Consider the following 16,162-nt stretch of genomic DNA (forward strand, 5'->3'; position numbering starts at 1 on the left):
TGTATATATATATATATTCATTCATTTCTGTATTCCAGAAATTTCTAGCATAGAACTTTGAATATAAGAGATTCAAAACAATGGGACCAAGCAGACATGCACCACCAGACTGGACAACAAAATCGCCTTGGAGATCAATGTATGTATATATATATATATATATATATATATATGTATGTATGTATGTATATATATGTATGTATGTATGTATGTATATATATGTATATATAATCCTTGCCCTCGATGCATTTATAAACAGTAAGGGGAGAACACAAACAAACCATTTGGTAATACCCAAAGACGGATCAAATAGCTGTGAAATAAGGTAAAACTCAATTTTGAGTCCAAAAACTTGGGCTTGAGTTCTGACCATAGCATCTGTTCACACATGATGTAATAGCTCACAAAGATTCTTTAAACCCTAGAGTTAGGCCATCTCTAAAATGAAACTAGTAGCATTGACTTCATGCAAATAAATGAGGTAGTTAATGTGAAAATTTGTACTAGATAAATTCATGTCTCAAACATACTGGGATTGAGAAGTGGGAAGAATCTAGGAGGGAATCATATTTCAAGTGTCCATTCAAATAAAATCAGTATCTAAAAAAGTAATAGCAAATAGAAAATCAAAACAACATTGAAATGAATAAAGGGCTAGAGACCTTCAAGAATCAGAAGCATGGAAGATAATTCACACATGGGCATAAAAGACCAGAAAGCTAAGAAAAGATCAGTATGGATAGCACTTAACATTGCACTATGGATTTGAATCTATTTAATAGTTGATGAGCTTCATGTACTTACAATTAATTGTTATTAATAATGTTAAAGTATTCCATAATTCTGATCTTTGACCTCTTTATATTGAAAAATGTGACTTTTATTATAAGTGGTGTAACTAGAAGTAATATTTTCATGTGCAGTAGAGACCCTCACTAACACCTTTATAGAAGTTATATTGAAAAGAAATTACTGATTATCTTCTATATGTTCCTTACATATTCACTTTGTAGTTTGTCCAATTCAACAACTTTGTTCTGATATTCCATTCTCCTTTTAGGACTAATTCACTGAGAAATTCTGTTTACCAATTCTTTACCTCATCTCTGCCCTAAACAAAGTGAAGAATGATGCACATATATTTAGACTGCTTTTTGTTAAGTAGAATTTACACAAGGCTTTCAAAATTATTTTCTTCCAAGAGTTTTCATGAGAAGATTAAAAAGTTATTTGGAAAACATATTTTTTTTTCTGTTGGAAATATAAACTGGTAACCATTTTGGAAAATGCTTTGCAGTTTCTTAAAATGTTAAGCATAAATTTGCATTATGATCCAGCAATTTTCACTCCTAGGCATCTGCTAAGACTAATAAAAATAAAGATCTACACAAAAATGTTTTCATGGCAACATTATTTATAATATTTAAAATGTGAAAAGATTTCACATGTCCAGTAACACATGAATAGTGTGCAAAAAATATGGGCTACCCATATTTTATATAATGTTTACACAAATATGGTATATCCATACAAAGGAATATTATCCAACAGTTAAAGGGAGCAGGTATATGTTCCAATGTGGGTAAATCTCAAACACATCATACTCTGTGAAAGAATATAGATGCAAAAGACTACTTAACACTGTATAACTCTGTTCATCTGAAATCACCAGAGAAGGTGATTGGAGCTAGGGGTGTGAATGAGAGTAACTGCAAATAGCTGTAAGATTTCTTTTTTAGAATGATGAAAGCATTCTAAAATTAGGTTGCAGATAGGTGCACATTTTTCTGTATTTCAAGAAATAATTGACTAGTTAATTTTAAAAATGGGCAACTTTTATAGAATGGAAATTTTACCTTAATAAAATTAAGAAAAAAGCTATCTGGAAAAATAAGATGTGTTTGAACCAAAATATAAGGGAGCACTAAAACTGACTTATATGGTCATAGTACAGCCATAACTTAATGTTATCGCTTTGATGGGTTTAACAAAAAGTTCTTTGTGGAAAAAGTAGGCTTATAAATTGACCCTGGAAGAATTTATATTTGGGTTGTGTTGAAAGTAGATGGAATTTATTTATGACCCTATAATAATTTGGCCCAAAGACTCCCTAAATACATGCTTTTTGTTGCCTTTAAGAATATTTTACTAGTGATTAGAATTCTCCACTTAATCACAATTAGCTATGTACCTGTCTATCCCTGAAGGAGTTTTTTTTTTTTAAGATTTATTTATTTATTCATATAGAAATGGGGTACAGGCCAGAGATGCGGAGGGTGAGAAAATTCACCAGAGACAGAAGAGCAAGGAGCAGAACAGGCAGATCGAGGAAGTACACTGCTGAGGGGAGCAGCGGGTGGGTCAGGAGAGGTCGCCTCTCATGTGGATCTTCTCCAGGGCAGGCGGGAATCAAACTCATGCGGAAGTGGCTTAAGCTTCTTAGTGCTGTGCTTTTTTTTTTTTTTTTTAAAGATTTATTTATTTGTGCATACAGAACTGGGGTACAGGCCAGAGGCTCAGGGGCGGCGAGAGGCTTCACCAGAGACAGAGTGGGGAGCAGAACAGGCAGATCGACGAAGTACACTGCTGAGGGGAGCAGTGGGCGGGCCAGGAGAGGTCTGGCTCGCCATGTGGTCTCCTCCGGGGCAGGCGGCAGGTGGGAATCGAACTCATGCGTAAGTGGCTTCAGATTTTCAGTGCTGTGCTTTAACCCGCTGCGCCACCAGGGAGGGCCTAGTGCTGTGCTTTTAACCCGCTGCGCCACCCCCCCGAGTTGTTGTTGGTGGTGGTTTTTTTTTTTTTTTTTTTTTTTTTGTAAGTCCCTTCATTATAGGAATGATTGCTTACTTTGTATTTCCAGTTTTCAATGAGACACCTTACACACTGCATGGCTTTATCTGCTTACCCAAGGAATTAATAGAAGGGGTTAGTCTGTGACGGTAAATAATGATGGGGTCATGGGGTGAGAAGCCTGGTGCTTGAGAGCAGGTTAGATGATTGACTGGGGCTCAACTGGAGGCCCTGGAAAGTCAGGCATGGGAGTTTGATAATGGATGTAGCTGATGCAGGTAGTGCTTTGGGAAGCGCAACTTTATGCAGTTTCAGGATTCTCTTGGACAGGAAAACTTGGCCTCAAGTGAGGTGTTCTCTCTCACTATATATATGGGTGCCTATATAGATACCTATACACATGTAGGTATGTGTGTATGAGTTGTGCATTTGAGGCTCAGCCAACCTTTCTGGATGCACAATATATTTTTAAAATGTGTTATTAAGGTTCTATTGGCTCACCTCACTTTTAGCATTTGGGAATTATAGCCTCTTTCCTTTCAGTTGTATCCACCATAATGCACCACCAAAGTACTCACAGCCCCTCACCCTAGTCCATTCTGTTCTTTCCCCATTCAGATATCCTTTATCGAGTTTGTGATGACTGTTTGCCTTACTTTCAGTTCTACTTCTTCGAAATTATTTGATTTTTTGCAGTTTTCCTCTGGCACTAACTTGAGGAGGCAGAGATCTTTTGAAAATTTCCTCTTGAGTATGCTTTGGAACAAGGCAACTCTGTTTTCTATGAATTTCATTCCTGTCCTGCTAGTATTAGTTTGAGAGACAGCAATAGAAAAGAAGACTCTTTAAAACCTTGACACAAACTTGATAGTGCTTTTTCTTTTATTAATAAGACTTCCTGAAAGTGAGGAGCCCCTTTGTTGCTACTGACTTGCTCACCGGTGAGATCTTAATGTCATGTCTGCAGGTTTCTTTGGCAGAGTAGCAACAAGAGACCTGCTGTTAGGGGGAACATTGTAACTTCGTGCCTGTCAGTCTCAACTGCAGTGCTGGGACATCCCACATCAATGCCCTGAGTGCTGTAGGGCGAGAGAACAGTGGAGAGGGTGATCTTGACGTCAGTATCCATACTACAGCACACAACGCACACCCAGGTGCACATTTTCCTTCATTCTCCATCCGAAATGGTGAGTTCAATACTAGTCTATTTTGAAGGGAATTGAAGTTTGTGAAACAAAAGGGCTATTAATGTTACACAAATCACACTGATGTTGCAGTAGACAGCGCCTACAACTCCAACTGGAGCTCATAAAAATCCGGAAGGCTTGTGTTCTCAGGGACCAAGAGGTGGGAAGACGCACATTGAACTCTTTCAAAGTGAAGAAAAGAAATGCTTCAAAACAGAAAGAATCTAAAAGAACTTCCACACGCACACTCTCCATCATTCCGTGGGAGCTGCATTTGAGACCAACTCAAATAACCTATTGCAGAATTGGGTTTGATGGAGGAAGGAATGCAAGAGAGGCATCACAAGACTGAGTCACACAAAGGGATGGGTAGAAGGGGGTAGTGAAGCAATTGACATAGCCATAAAATCAGGGCACCAAAGCCAGGATGCCTGGCTCCCAGGTAAAGACAAGGACATGGATATGGAGATGAAGCTCACTAGGGAATCTCAGTCCTCTCAGATTCTATGCAAAGTCAACAAACCTAGGCTCACAAGGAGTGAGCCCCTCACAAAGAGAAGAAACGGTCTGTATCTGGACAGTCTCTCCACCATTACAGCTGCTCCACTGCCCACCTATGCCTATGAAGGTGCTTCTTTCTACCTATTCTCCCTCTGCAAGGCAGCAGCCACCTGCCTACCTGCAACCATGCAGGTCTCCTCCCCTGCAAACCTGTCCCTTTCTGGGCAGCTCTTCCTGCCCACTTGCACCTAGCCAAGTGTCTTCCTGTCTCTTTCTAGTAAACTTTCTCTTTAAATATAACTGAGTCTCTGTCTCATGAAGAATCTTGCTGTGTGTCGCTGAAAGGGTAGCTCTGGTGAAACCTTTCCCAGAGTGAACCCAAGAACCCTGAACTCAAAAGATGACATCAGGTTCAATTAAAATTCAAAGCAATGGCAAAGATACGTGATCAGACTTCGGAGGAGGCAAGGTGCTTTTCTACTAGTTGAACTTTTCTGCAGATCAAAGTTATATCAAACAGGTTAACTGCCCTCTGTTAATTTTGACAAGTCAGAAATTAGGGTAGGCACTCACAATCATGGTGACTTGTCATAGAGTGGGATGCGGGTAGATCAGTTTGCCCCCTGTAGAATTGTTCTTGGAACATGCAAGTGTCACTCACCCAATATCCTACTGATTCAATCAAAGAAAATCTAGTGAGTATATCAGAGTCATGTGGAAAGACCAGTTGTCACTACTGATGGTACTACTGATTGTAGTGCATGCAAATAGTAAATCAGGTCTATATTGTGCATCTAAAACAATTGTGTGGTGAATTTTAGATCTTAACTATAGAAATACCATCCAGGGGTATTAAATCTGTGATACAATTCACCATAAATTTTACCTGAAGAGCGGTTCTATGTCCCTTGGTTCTATGTCCCTTGGAATCCAAGGGACATTGATGTCACTGGAGAAATAAAAAGGGAAGAGTCGTGGCTTAGCTGAGGAAGAGAAGAAATAAATACAGAAACAAATGAGGGGTGCATGAATGTGGGGAGCTTGGAGGTCAGCTTCAGGAAGTTGTTCTAGGAAGGACACAGCTATAGTAGTTGAACGTTGGGCATTCTGGAAGACCTACAAGGGTGCAAGCATGTAGAGTGATCACATATTAGCAAAAATATGATAGGAGCTGGGCTTATCCCCAACTTCTGACTGTCTGCTTCACTAACAACTGAACACTTAGCCACAAAAAATTCATCTCCTTGTTTCTCAGGGCCAGTGGCACCACTCTATTCTGTGATGAAGTAGATCATAGTGACAGACATATTCGAAGAGACTAGATCTTTGCCTTGCTAGACTTCAATTAAAGTTACTTCTGGGAGGGATGTGAATTGAAAGACATCTTAGGAAAATTAAGTTCCAGGTAAGATTTAATTTGGCATTTTACTTTATAGTGGAGGAGACTGAGGACCAGAGCAATCAAGTGACTGTCAAAAGGAAAGTTCACAAAGAACTAGAATGCTCTCTCAGATTGCTCTGCTATATTGAATTCACTCCTTATGAAAGTTTATACACTAACCTCCAGTAACTTGACTTCAGATACTGTCCTTGTGCAGTTGTGTTTGTCCTGATTCAAGGATTGTTTCTTGAGACCCATTGAAGATGTTTTTGACTCGTGTGTAGTTATTGCTGAAAACAATCACTTTTGGGAAAAGAAAAAGCAACAAGAGTTTTGGGGAGAGATCTGCTGTGTGGTTTACTTGTAAAGCTAGCCTTCATTGAATGTTTCCCCTTACTTTAGAACTTGCTTGAAAATACTTAAGGATTTTGACTTTTTTCCTTTTTCTTTTATCCTGGGAAAAATTTTTTGGTATATAATAAATGTTGAGTGATAAATTTCAAGTTTTTGGATAGTAACTGGTGACCTATTGAGTAATAATATCAATAATACTGTCAATAGTAATAGCTAATATTGTTTAACTGGTTACCATGTGCCATAGACTACTCGGAGCACCTTGATTTATTTTTACTTTTTCTGTGACACTATCACAGATTGACCAATTTGCTTATATCTTAAGGGTCACATCCAGGACTCCAACTCCAGTATTTTGTTTTCAAAATCCGGGAAATTTAACAATGCAGACCCTTATTGCAGAACACAGCCCCTGTCCCTGTACTTACTTCTCGGAGGCTCATTATTAGAGTTGCTATCCTTGGTGCTGAAAAATACATGTGTCCTAGATGTCTAACACTATAATATGAATTCACTTCTATTAATGGCTATCCTCTGATAGAAGGAGACTCTGATTAGAGCCCCCTAGAGCTAGAGGGTTCACTAGGATAAAATGATGTAAAAAAAAAATTCTAGGTTAATGATCATGGTGAAAGTGTTTCTAATAGCCAGCGGCATTGTCCTGTTTTGTGATGAGGTAGATTATAGCAAGAAATAACTGAGGGGCTGTAGACTCAACTTGCCACTTGCATGCTATGTAATCTTGAGCAAATAAGCTTTCTTCAAGTTTATCGCCTGTGTGATCGTTTTTGTTCTTGCTCTTGCTCTAGGCATCTAGAAATTTAAAAGTTGTTTCTCCCACAGGACCAGTGTTTTGGACAAATCAAATAGCTAATGTCATCTGCTGGCATGGGCAGATATGAAAACTAGGATTCTCCCCACTGTGTTCCATGTGAGCTCTCCTTTCTTATAAGAACGGCATGACAGTGCCTGACTTTACTCTAACCCATCCCCTTTGATTTTCCACTTAACCCTCAGTCAAAGGATACTGGTGTTTCCCCTTTGGTTTATTTGGGCAGAGAAGGTGTATGAGGAGTGGAAAGAGGAGGTGGGGGTAAGAGCTGTTCCCAGGTCTCTGCACAGTCAGGACAGATTATCTTGGATTCTTACATGTGCTGCTTCAGATTAGACTACAGTCAGTGGAGTTGAATGTGAAGGAGCATAATGCTATTAAGAGAATATAATCATCATTGGCTCGAAAATCATCACTCACCCTCAGAAGGCATCTCCACTTCCATGAAAGCAATGCTCATTTCTATACCTTGCATTCTGTATTGGTGCTCCCTCACTACCACCTTCACTAGTTCTCTTTCTGTACATTTTAAATAAGTTCTATGAGTTTTATTAAAATAAGTAAAACCAAATTATGTAATTTGTTTTGGGCAAAGACAGTAGAAGTAGATGGAAGATGCTGAGAGGATGGGGGCGGGGTAACTTGAAGACTAGAAGAATGGTAGAGGATGGGGTCATAAACACAAAGATCAAGGAACAAGACATCCTTTTTGATGTCACAAGACTCTCCCTTACCTCTTTTCCAAGGACTTACAGCAGTAGGAACATGAGTGTGTTCTGTTGGCTATCTTAAGGCTAAGTCACCTGGTTGGGCTTCAGATCTTTCAACCTGGTTTATTCAACAGCACAAAACCTCAGGGTTTCAATAAATATAGAGACTGAGAAGACAATTTTCTCCCATTTCCTGTTCCTTTTATCATGGACTCTTCTGATATGAATACTTAGCACATGAGAGAAGCACAACGGATGTTGATTAAATGACTCTAGCTAATGTTTAACATTGAGAATTTCAAGAACAAGCTGAAGGCAACACAGCTATAGAAAATGAATGTCTTTAGCTGAAGGCCTCCTCTCTCCAACCTGTCTTTACCCACTTAACACACACCAGAAAGGGAGTCAAAATGTCATGATGTAATTTGTAGTTGGGTGGAGGGAACAGATTTATTTATTTATTTATTTCAGTGCATTTCAGCCCCCTTTGCAGGATTTCCAGGCTCAATGCTGCTTTCCACAGTCATGGCTGTTTGAAAGCAAAGATGGAAATTTCCACATAGATGAACTCCTGGGCCACCAGATGGTGATGTTTCTCAGTTTTACATCAAGATTTCAGAGGCCATTAGAGATGCAGGGTGTGTTTATCAGATGACTGTTAAATCAGTTCAAAATCTGTAACTGCATGGCAAATCAGCACTTATTTATTTATTTTTACTTTGAGGTGACATGTTCCGTAAAATTTCATAGTGGGCAGATGAACACTACACATTCATATTTGGGCCTGGGAGCAGAGGACCTGAATCTAAGATGATTGGGAAAGCTCAGCTTTATCTTTCTCAGTTGCTTTTTAAAATGAGATTTCTCTTGGACTGCCTTCTGGCAGCCTGGATTTAGTCAATGTGAGACCAAAGGGCACACTGACAGCAGCTTTGTTCATTTTATTTTCCATTTCATTAGAAGGGGGCTTCTCCTTCAGAATCTGCCTCGGTAGTTCCCAGCTCCTGGGACTGAGGCCCAATCTGTGTGAGACTGTGTGAGGGAGCCAGAACAGGATTGCTCATGGGGTGGGGGCTAGAGGCCTTCCAGGAAGCTCACCTGGGCTGTACCCTCAGTGACACAGGAAAATTGGAGACAGTCCCACTCCCTGCCTGAGGACAGCAGCTATGGCACTGACCGGTAGGCTGTGTTTAGGGAAAGGTAGATCCATATCAAGCAAAGTGAAAGAAATTTGAGGAATGAATTTATCTTAAAATACTGCTATTCTGTGCTGTCCCATTACGGAAAATGGGACCCAAGACATTGTTTTTTGGGTTGGTACTATATGATACTGTGCTTTTTTATTCTTTATTATTAGTGTCACAAAATCAGAAAATGGAGCTCAGAGCCCAGCAATCTGTGTTTTAACAATTCGTCCAAGTAAATATGATAGATGCTAATGTTTGAAACCCACCATTGCATCTGGGAACATGGGGCTTCACACCTTCTATAGCGATGTGGGGCCTCTTGCAACTGGCTACGTGCTATAAACACAGCTGAGCTCTGTATGTCCTGACCTAGCTTTGAGTTGTTGATGCCTGACAGAGGTTGTGTGACACTAATAAACAGCAGTGTAGCATATCGGCATCTTTTAGCTTGGATCCCTGAGTTGCTACAGAGAGGTCATGTATATAATAAAAAGAGAACAAGAACTTTCTTGCATTAAATGACTGAAATTTTGTGACAGTTTATTGCCTTAGGGTCTATTCTATTCTGATTAATACAATTCTTGATGCTTTAGTTCCGACTATTTTATTGAGTGCAGCTGATAGGAAGAAAAGCTAAAGAAATGGGATTTTGCACATGCTGTTAAAGGGATTGGTGTTGAAAAAAATGCTAGTTATATTCTGAGATTTCCAAATATGTACTTGGTATTAATTTGGTAGGAGAGTTTCCAAACATTGGGGTATCCTCAAATTTTTTTAGGGGCTTCCCTGGTGTCCTAAGGGTTAAATCTCAGTGCTGTCACCATGACAGCCCAATATAACAGCCTGAGTTAGACTTCCTGGCCTGGAACTAACCCACATGTGGCGCAGCAGACCCCTCCGGTCTTGCTTGCTGCTCCTCTTAACAGTGTAGTCTGGTAAATCCACCTGCTTTGCTCCCCATTCTGTCTCTGATGAATTGTCTTTTCCCCCATACCTCTGGCCTATATCCCAGTTCTTACATGTAAAAATAAATAAAATCTTAAAAATTATTTTTATATGTTGGGATTGTGAAAGCACAGTAATATTAGGGCTTGTGTTGTGGTCCTCTTCCACTGTAAGAGCTAAAGTCTGGGAAGCCGTTCATCTTCTGTGAGGCTTTTCCCAAGCAGATTTGTTTCTCAATGACAGAACATACAAATTTGAGTAACTCCACTAAAGCCAATGTCTTTTGGTTGGTCTCTTAGTTTTCTCAGGTTGCCATAACAAAATACCAAAGACTGGGAGACTTGAACTACAAAAACCTATTTTTTCATCTCTGGGGGCTGAAAGTCTAAGCTCAATGTATCAGCAGTATTGGTTTCTCCTGGTTCCTCTCCTTGACACAGATGACTGCCTTCTCCTGTGTGTTCTTAGGATATTTGTGTGTACTTTCTGGTTTCCCTTCCTATTTTTATAGGATACCAGTCTATGGGACTAGGACCCCATCTTTATATCCTCATGTAACTTTAATTCCTAAGAGACCCTACATAAAAATAGTCACATAAGAGGTAAGGACTTCAGTATATGAATTTGAAGGCTTTCACTTGGTTTATAACTGTCCTTCTCCAAACTTGTTTCTGTCTTTAGATATTTACAGTCACAATCCTATTTGTGTTGAAGGTCACATTACCTTTAATTCCTGTTGCATATTTGCTAACAGAAACTTACCCAGACCTCTGTTTTCATCATTTCTGCACTGATTTTTTTCCAGTAGTACTATTGGTTCCCTTTTGCTAATAGGCCATTTTGTTGTCATGACCAAAATCATCATGATCACCATCATTAATATTGTCATCATACTCAACATTTACTAGAACTTTGATGTGTTGCTAGAGTCTAGTGAAGTCAGCTATACATTTGACCTTCCTGTTCTTCATTGGTTTTCTCCCCTCTCAGCCATGTAAATATCCATTGCCTTCTCTGACACAAAAAGACACCCTGATTAAAGAAATGTACCTTTGACCTTTTATATCTTGCTCATTCCTATATTTGTCCATGTTCTCAAACTTGTGTTGTTCTTCTTTTGCCTTATAAAAATATGGCCCTTGGTATCTTTGTTTATGAATAACAGATGCTAAACACTCATTTCTCTAGGGATCACTCTGTGACTGAGTTCATCATTAAATTAGAAGAGCTCAACAAAAGCGGCCATTATATCTATGTATCAGGGTTTCCCTATGGGGTTGGTGTTGAAGATCTCACAAGAGTTGACCTGAGTGGGTCATTAAGATAGATGAAATAACTATATTGACCGTTTAGTGGGCTGGTGATTTCCCTCACCTTAATGAGAGAATTAGATCGACCTAAGGCCCTCCAAATCCTTATTTGTTGATTGACCAAGAAGCAATCAATCAGCCCATGTTGTTCTATATGAATCCTCTATCCTGTTCAACCATTTTCACTCTCCAACATCACTAAATATGTACTCTACAACAAAGAAACACAGACATGGAGCAGTTATGGAGCAGTTGGTAGAGTGAATTCTGGCTCTGTACTGTAATGGCTATTGTCTTCATCTGGGATGCGAATTCGGGAAATTCACATAGAGCTGGGAAGGATTTTATATCTGCTTATGGTCCTGACACTTCATTTTTCAAAAGAGAAAACCAGGGCATAGACTGATTGATGACTTGCCCAGAGGCACATATCAGACAGCCTCACACAGTAAGACCTTCCTTGGATCCAGGAATTGGATATTTGATTTGCCTTTTCTAGGAAATCTGACTGGGTATGGGAAGAGGGAGAGGTGACAGGACAGTTTTCATGCAGGCTAATTGAAGAATGTTGTTTGTTTGATTCTAGGATGGGAGGCGACAAATGACCCTCTTTCCCTCCCTGGGTTCATGAACCAATTAAAAATGAGACATGGGAGTGAGATATTACTGATAAAACTAGATGTAAGACTACAGCACAGACACAAGGTCAAAAGTACACACCTTCACAGCTACTGTGATGTTTAGATCTTGGGGGTGACTGCTCATTTCCATTAAACACACACCAGGTCTCTAAAGAGAGTATGGGTATGCAAATAGCCCCCCTTTGGAAGTATCTTTGTGGGTCCTGGCAGTGAGGCAGCAAGAAAAGAATTTTCTAGCTTCCTCTTCCTGAAAGGCCAGGCTGTGTAGTTGCTCAGTCAGAGTCACCCCCTTGGTACAGAAGCAGAACCAACACCTGTTTGATACATTGAGAGGTTCAGGGAGAGAGGGAGCCTGCTCTTCCTGCCCAACCTCCCCAACCACCCAAATTACTCTTCTATACCCTTAGCAAGGAGTCCCTGAGCTGGGATCATTTTCAGTGTTCCTGATGATGTTGGAGTTATAACTTACGTGCCTGAGCAATAACTTACGTGCGTGATTTCTCATAAGAAATCCTTTGAGGCGGGGCAGTGGAGCCCTGTGAGCTGGTTCTCTCTGCCATGCTGATAAATGTCTTTCATCTGTGTCTGTTCACTCCTTGGTCTGTGATTTTGCACCTTCATGGTTCTAAGCATCTACCAAGGCCAGAAAATAATCTCAGTTCCTTCACAGATGACTGATAATAGTCTGCTCAGACCCACAAGTGAGACTTGAATGTCATGCTGTCTCTTTAGTAGTAGCAACAACTGTACAAAAGGTTTTATATTTGCCCTCCAATCTATTATAGAGAAGGACAAATATTTCTTGGAGGACATAGACAGATTCACTGCCTGTTTGTTAAAACCTAGTTAGTTTGCATGGAAGTATTGCTTGGAAAGGTCATCATGGATTCTGGGCCTGGGAAGGTCCTTCTTCCCTAATCAGGTTCTGGTTACCGTAGTTATTGTTAAAACTCTGACTAGCCTGTAATTCTAACATGCCGCTGCCGATGTGGCCTTCCTCTTGGGAGCATGAGGTTTTATGTGTAAATGTCACAGAGTGAGAAGCACAGGAATCCTACCTCACCTGACCAGTATTTATCAATCTGGTCACTGACATAGAATTTTGAATCTTTGACATTGAATGCTATAAGGAAGATATCTAGGAATCAGCGTCATCCTCTTTACTATTTCTTTGGGTAGCCAGGGCCAACACATGGTGCAGCATTGGAGGGGAGAGCAGTATGTGTGTGTGTGTGTGTGTGTGTGTGTGTAAGGGGGTGGTTCTGGTTAGGAAAACCAGCGTTCTATCATAGTTCAGCATGAACTTACTCTGTATCCTCTAGTGAGTCACACTGCGTCTGGATTTTGCTTATCTCATAGGTCCTTTCAGCTTCAAATTCTATGAGTCTGTGGTCCTGAAGTATAGATGACAGGTACAGCAATTCTGCTGCCCGCCTGTGACTAAGCAGCTGTACCTTTTGTTCTCCTTTTCCTAATAAACCTGTCATTTGAAAATATAAAAAAAAAAAAAACAAACAAAAACTGAAAGTAGCTCTGTTTAATCATAGCATGTTGAAAGGGACAGATTCTGCTATCTTGGGGATAAAGGGGAGTCCTAGATAAGTCTGTATTTTTACAATACATATTTCTGTCTGTCCTTACTCAGCCTTCCTGGTACCAATTTACATTTTTCACAGTCCTTAAGGTCCATTGTCATACATTGGGTACAAAAGCTAATGTGTGGGATCCAGACCTGCTGGCCTATTGATTCACAGAAAAGGAACATCTTACTAAGAAAGCCATAAACTGAAGTCAGGAGAGCTCACCCTCCAGCTATCATGAACTGTGTGCTTTTATTGCTTAGGAAAGACATAAATAGCAGCTACTTTTCCATGCTCTAGTGATCTATATCTGCCTTATGCTAAATATTTCATGTCAGAAGACTGAACTGCTGAACTAGTCCTGGCATTTAAATAAACCCTGTTATTGTGTTTTTAACTTTGTCAGTCACAGAGAGGTTAATTGTTTTGCCCCATGTCAAACTTGTAATTCATGACAAAGTCAAGTTCTCTGCCAGTACACAAGTTAAATCTTATTATGCTTTTCTTCATGATATTATCGACATCATCCATTTATCTATCTCTTTAGGTAGGCTGTATACAACTGTTCTGTTTATAGCTACATTTCTTATTTGCATATTTTCCAAAATGTCTATCTGTCTCAGTAATTGTTTGCTAAATGTTCTCAATGTACTAGACTGTGCTAGTATCTTGCATATGTCATCAGGTAACACTGAGCACACTTTGTTACTCTCCTGTGCAGTAGCTCAGATTCAAACTTCTGTCTCCTAAATTCAGAGTCCATCCTTTTAATATCTGTCCCACATGGCTTGACCTCATTTTTCAATCATTTAACAGATGTTTACTTCTTTTAATATATATATATATTTTAAGGTAACAATGGTTTATAATTTCACTGCCCTGAATAACAGATGTTTATTAAGTACTTAGCATGTGTCAGGCATTGTGGGTCATACAAGACACACTCATCGTACATATGTGCATATTTAATTAAGCACCCTTTCAAATTCAAGGCCTTCTTGTTAAAAAAAAAAAAAAAGCCTTTTACTAGGAATGATGAACAAAGTTCAGCTCTGGCTGCAAGAGACCTTGCACTTTATAGCAGTCTTTGTGTGTTCAAGAATAAGAGTTTGCAGAAATTTATATTTTGAATCACAGATACTTTGTACTTTATAAAACAGGTGTCTGTATATAAAACAGGTGTCTGTATATTTACTTTGGCATCTTTCTCTTTCCTTTCCACTTCTTAGATAATTATCCCTTTCATTCATCTTGCTTCCTTACACTATTCCCTGGATATTGCTCCATAGTGATATATGAGCTAAATACTCATTCCTCTTCATAGCAACATAGTATTCCATTGTGAAGCTGGTTGTTGTATGTTTTTTTTCAAACTGTCTCCTATTAATAGTCACTTGCCTTCTATATAATGTACAGTCTCTTGATATTACAAATAGTCTGGAGATGAATAACATATGTGTCTTTTTCTATTGTCACGTGTGAAATTTGGATGAATTTCTGGGATAGAGATTACTGGGTCAGAGGGTAAATGTACCATTTATCAAATTCGGTTATATTCATGGCATTTTTCAATCTCAGGGAATGTGCATGAGGATGTTTGTTTTTCCATCCCCTCACCTATAGAGTCTGATGTCAACTTTGGATTTTGTTAACCTATGTTGAAAGGGTAGTTCACAATAGCTTTAGTTTGCTTTTTTCTTACTGTAAGCAAAGTTGAACATCATTTTTATGACTATGAGTCATTTGAATTTGTTTCTATGGCTGTCCATTTCTCCAATCAACTTTTCTAAAGGGATGTTAGGCTTTAGAAGCTTTTTAATTTATGAGGAATATTAATTGTTTCTTAGCTATGTAAGTCACAACTGTATCTTCCATGTTTGTTGTTTATCGTTCTGCTTTTTCACTGCCCTTCTTTTATCTGTTGATTTTTCAGAAGCTATGTTACTTCATCAGACTTGATAGAAATCATAATAATCACACTAATAAAGTGGATTACTACTAAAAATAGATTTTCAGTTTGCTTTGGTTCAGATTCACTGATATTATAATATTTTAGTTGTACTTCATGTAATAGTTTAAAAAAGTCAATGTTTTGCTTAGGTCTGGTCAGAGCGACCTTTGACCAGAAACAACCCCTCCCCCCTTTTTTTTAACTTCATGGTACAACTTAAAGTTTACTTTTGTATTAATGCAAAGTTCAGTAAATAACTTACCCATTTGACCAAGTTCCATCTGTATAACAGTGCTAAGCAGAACACATGTTTTGTGGCTCTAACTGGTACACTATCTAACTCTTCTGGTCTTTGAGAAGTTTATTTGTAACTGGGAGTTGGGATCTTAAATCTACCAACATCACAGGACTACCTAGATTTTAAAAATCTAATACCTATATCTAAAGTTTTGGAAAGTAAAAGGCATTTTAGAACATCCATCATGGTCTAATACTGGTGACCAAGAGTCAAGTGTGGGAACGTGCCATCAAATAACTTAAAGATGGGCCTTCCCTGGTGGCGCAGTGGGTTAAAGCACAGCAGTAAGAAGCTAAAGCCACTTCAGCATGAGTTCTATTCCCGCCTGCCCAGAGGAGATCCACATGGCGTGGCAGACCTCTCCTGACCCGCCCGCTGCACCTCTCAGCAGTGTACTTCGTTCTGCCTGTTCTGCTCCCTGCTCTGTGTGTGGTGAATCTTCTCACCGTCCCTGCACCTTTGGCCTGTATGCATAAATAAATCTTAAAAAAAAAA

This window comes from Condylura cristata, unplaced genomic scaffold (assembly GCF_000260355.1).
Source record: "Condylura cristata isolate star-nosed mole 26May11 unplaced genomic scaffold, ConCri1.0 scaffold00016, whole genome shotgun sequence".
Lineage (NCBI taxonomy): Eukaryota > Metazoa > Chordata > Mammalia > Eulipotyphla > Talpidae > Condylura > Condylura cristata.